The 5,274-nt window shown below is 35.8% G+C and overlaps 1 protein-coding gene across 1 annotated transcript in view; it reads left to right on the top strand.

Moving 5' to 3' along the window:
• Positions 1-5,274, top strand: part of LOC140434907 (endoglucanase-like) — a 115,704-nt gene that overhangs the window by 53,759 nt on the left and 56,671 nt on the right. The gene's annotated exons all lie outside the window — the stretch shown is intronic.

The following is a 5,274-nucleotide window of genomic DNA, read 5'->3' as shown; positions in this document are numbered from 1 at the left end:
CTATTATTTTTTTAATATCAATGCATTATCGACATAAATTATTTATCATTACGTAATTTAATCTCCACGAAAAAAATAATTCAAGCGAGTTGACTACCCGAGCCCATTTCAGTAGGCTCGAAATTTGACTTTAAACGCGGTAAGCACACGGACGGTGTATTGATACGGAAAATGGAATGTTTCGGAGACAGGCAAACTCCGGCCCTTAGTGCATTAGAATGGTTTTCACTTACCTATAACGTTTTAGTTACGTTTGAAGTCTTCAAATTTTAAAGGCCGTGTAAGGAAGTTTAATAGAAATATACAGAGTGGCCCAAAAGTCTGGAAACAGCCAATTATCTCGTAAATTGCTAGTCATAATTGTACAAAATTTGATATTTGCAATGTTGATAGATTTGCTGTTTTTTTTATATTATTAGTAACTTTGGTTTTTCAAATTCATCACCCTGTATATTCAGTCATTATTGGAATCTCCTATTCAATACGAGTTCAACTATATGTAACACTTATAATTTTATGTAGTCTGGAAGGTCTTAAATACATAAAACTACAAAATATGTAGATTTTAATAAATTTAAATGTAGAATGCTGTAATTTTGACATTTTTTCACCATTTACATTATTATCTAAAACTGACAGTAGTTGTGTTTCGAAAAGTTCTGCAAGATAAATTGCTTCTCTAAAATGGCTCTTAACGAAAAAAAAAAAACGAATTACTATTCTAATGATGAAAGGGTACGGTGACAGAAAAAGATCTTATTGTGAAGTAGCCAACTTGTTCAATGATACTTTCCCAAATCGTTCTTCTATTCATAAGGCGACGGTACAAAAAACTGTAAAGCGATTTGAGGAATCTGGAGAAGTAAAAGATAGATACCGATATGGTAGACCGAAAAGGGTTATGAATGACAACAAAACTTTAGATATAATGCAAAGTTTGCACAAGTACATGATGTAGGTCGTTCTTCAGTCTTATGTGTATTACGTAAGAATAAATTTAAACCATACAAAATTAACTTAATGCCAGAATTAAGTGAAGATGACTTCGATCGTAGATTAGAGTTTACTGAGGTAATGATGGATAAAATTGAAAATGATGAAAATTTCGTTTACACAATATGTTTTTCCGATGAAGCAACCTTCACACTGTGAAATCCGCACTGGATGCGTGAAAACCATACTCAAAGACCACAAAAATTAAATGTATGGTCAGGTATAGTAGGTACTCAGTTATGTGGGCCATTTTTTATCGAAGGAAATTTAACGTCAGATAGTTACGAAATGTTACTTAGAAATAAAATTGTACCTACACTGAAAAACTTGTTTGGGACCAATTTTAATCAGATATGGTTTCAGCACGATGGAGCTCCAGCTCATTTTGGTGTAAATGTTATTTATATGAGATATTTCCCGGACGATGGATTGGTAGAGGAGGTAGAATTGAATGTCCTTCACGTTTACCTGATTTCAATACTAAAGATTATTTTTATTGGGAATCCTTGAAAAATTTAGTTTACAAGACTAAACAAGCAAGTCTTGCACAGCTAAGGCAACGAATTATCGATGAATCTCGAATAAATTCTAGACAATCATGCATAAATGTGGAAGACGCAATCTATCATCGATTAGGGTACTGTCAACTCACAAATGGAGCACATTTTGAATACTTGATAAAGTAATCATTATGTTAAAGAATGTTGTAATCTATCAATTGTTACGTTTTAATGTAGTTGAAAATAGTTAATATTAAAAAATTTATTGAGACAATTAGGCGTTGCCAGACTTCTGTTTTATGTATTTAAGACCTTCCAGACTACATAAAATCATAAGTGTTACATATGGTTGAACTCGTATTGAATAGGAGATTCCAATAATGACTGAATATACAGGGTGATGAATTTGAAAAACCAAAGTTACTAATAATATAAGAGAAACGGCAAATCTGGCCACATTGCAAATATCAAATATGGAATCTTCATATCCCAAAATAGGTGTACCTCAAATTTTGTACAATTATGACTAGCAATTTACGAGATAATTGGCCGTTTCCAGCTTTTGGGCCACTCTGTATATTTAAAAAATAGCTGGATTTGTTGATAAAGTTGATAAAAACATGTATTTTAAAAATTATTATAAACTGTATCAGCACAGACCAAATAAGTTAATAAAGCAAAGTCAAAGCAGAGCGTCAGTAGTGAGCGGGGGTGTAAATGGGGTACAAAAAATAATTAAAGATAAATATCAATTTACAAACTATGTACATCTGATGAATCTTGTAATGAGCAGTACGGCTTCAATTAATGCATCTGTCCGGATTTTTTCGCCCATTTAACTGGGATTTGTTCTTCTTTTACTTACCTCAAAGAACAAAGGTATTTGGATAAGATAGCTCATAAACGATTACCACGATCATCACAAACTAGATGCAATTTTCAATCACGTGGAGTCAATACAGTTTATGAATACCGAAATGAGCTGATACAAGTCATGGATATTTCAGAGAATGGCAAATTTATTAAATTGAATTCAAGGATTGAACAAGCTGGTGCATAGAGTACAGAATCAAAATTTCATATTTTGTTTAACAGTTTGTCATAAAATCATGCCACATGTAGAAATAATTTTTAAGCAACTGAAGATGATTTATACTGACCCCATGAAGGCGAAACAAGATCTGAAAACATTTGAAAAGATAATGCAAAAAATTCGTGATGAAATGGATACAGTTATTGACCAACTAGATTCGGATTTAGTAGAAACCGATGAACCTATTCCTCAGTGAACAAATTCCCTTCGTTGGCTCAGTGAAGATGTTCGTTCAGTTGTAATGGAAACACCAAATAATAGTAGCAGAGTTTATTGGTGAGACGTACACTATGGGTGTTGACCCGGGATTACTTTGAGTAGAGACTGATGAAGTTGATCGTTGAAGACTATCAAGTTTGTTGAGTGAATATTGATTGAATGCTTCTCTAGGCAAGAGATCTTAGTTTTATATAAGTTTTAATTGGGTCAATATATTCGCGGACCTCGCGTGATATGTGTATTTAATTTATGTAAATTGTTTAACTTTGTCAGCACTTTTGACTGATGTCCAAATTATATTATTGATAATTGACCAAATGTGTATGTAACCTAATTAACTACGTGTGTGTATTTAATAACAAATAGATTCATTCGGTCTACTGGGTGATAAAATTATACTGTCCAATTTCGGATATGAATTCTGAAGATTTGATATTGGACATACTGCGGAATCGGGCAATCTGGCCCAAGTGTCAATACTCAAAGTTTACATATAAGTATTACATAACATAGTAAAATTCAAACATGATAAATTATAAATAGTTTAAGAATAATCAATAATCTTCCAACCGTACCCTAGCTATCAATGTCCGACTCTATCTCTAGATTAAAATTAGGGCAATTGGATGAAAATGTGGAAAGTGGGATGTCAGCTTGGGAAGTCGACGGTACATTGTTGTGCCGATTACTAACTAATACAGGTACTTCCTGTTCGATAGTCTGAGTTTGTGGATTCCCTGAACGACATAGTCGTGCAACAGGACGGTACTTCCATAACGTGAGTATCCCAATTATTACCATTATAGTAATGATCCCGGTGGCCACAAAATAATGCCAATTAGATTCGTGAATCGATCGCCACTGCGTATGCGTCATTTCTTGTTCCAGACTCTCCTCCTCAAGTAACACATGACGTAGCTCTCCTCCTGGTATGTCAAGGTAGGTGTTTAGAGGCGTGTTAAACCTGCGGGGTGTACTCGCCACCAGTTGGGCCACGGGAGTGATTGGCGACTTCAGGTAACTCGTCACTGCTCTGTCCACCCCACTGCTAGTGGGGAGTAATATAATATTTTTCGTTTGGGCGATACATTTGGGTGAAAGCTTCAGGAATGTGACTCGTTCCAGTACTCTTTCGCTCCGATTTCCATCGCAAATAATGGATATGTGTATCGTGACTGGCGTGATAACTAGCCAGAGGTTGGGAGTACCCATCTTACTCCATTGAGCTGTCTGTATTGTCCTGGCTACCACTGGACATGTGCTATTCTTAGATCGCTCATAAATTTCTTCAAGTATGCAGTTTGGTTGGGTATCCATGTTTCTTATAGCCGTTGGTGAGCACGCTATCTGCGCCTTTGTCAACAGTAAGCACCTTTCTCTATCTTCCGCGGTCAATTCGAAGTAGTGCAGTGTGTTATAATCTACGACCAGTAGATTCCTTGGGGCGACAAATGTGCGCAACACCGACCCCTCAACGTTAAGTGGTATGGCCGTGACTTTGAGCATGCTGTACTTAATTTTCCCTGTCACTATGAAGTAGCCGATGACTGTTATATATCTGTCGTCATGACTGACTTCTGTTTCTATAATGGGTTGTCGTCGTATTTCGACCCCTTGAGGCAGTATCTGCCCTGCTTTCCCTATTAATTTGGTTATTTCACCCGGTTTCACTATATCAATGAAGTGTCCGTGGTTATAGTGAAGGTTTAATATTCCCTCGTAAAATTGAGTATATTCGTTTATGAAGTCCATAACTTGTAATGCTATCGTTTGTATTCGTAACGTGCTATATTCGGTTTCTAGTTTTTGTGCTTTGTCTTCTACTTCGTTAAGTCCTTTAGATATTTCTTGTAGACCTGTGATTAGTGCTTTGTTAAACTTGTTCATTTGCTCGTTTATCCTGTTCTCTGTGTGATTTATTGATGTTATTGTTTCTAACATTATCTTCGCCTGATGCTGTGATCCCTTTATTAGCTCCTTTTGGTTATTATCTAATGCTTCAATGTTACTGTAGGCTTCGTCATTGACTCCAAATACTGAGGTTAATATTGTTCCTAATATTCCTCTTCTTTCCCTTCCTTTTATTTCTACTGTCAACCCCTCGCTTACTGACTCCGCCTTTCTTTGTCCTTCCTCTAACTTCTCTATTATATCCTTACAATTCACGATTTTTATCTCATGACACAGTTCTCGTACGCCTTGTATCATATTTCCTATTAGTTGGTGCTCTGTTCGAATTCTTCCTTTTTCGAGTAACACCTTTATTCGAAATGTTCCCCGGTCTATGACGACCTCTCCAAGGCCTTCTGTGAAAAATCCTGGTACCGGATTATATATTTTATACGGTTCTGCCTTTATGGGTTTTAACATCGTTAAAAACATTATAGCTACTAGTATTTTCTTCCATCTTAGTGCTGCTGCCTTCTTCGGCTTTTCCTGTTTCTCTTCTTCCAGTCGTATTAGCTTATG

Source organism: Diabrotica undecimpunctata, chromosome 2 (genome assembly GCF_040954645.1).
Source record: "Diabrotica undecimpunctata isolate CICGRU chromosome 2, icDiaUnde3, whole genome shotgun sequence".
NCBI lineage: Eukaryota > Metazoa > Arthropoda > Insecta > Coleoptera > Chrysomelidae > Diabrotica > Diabrotica undecimpunctata.
The sequence above is the reverse complement of the archived record's forward strand: the minus strand, read 5'-3'. Positions and strand labels throughout refer to the sequence as shown.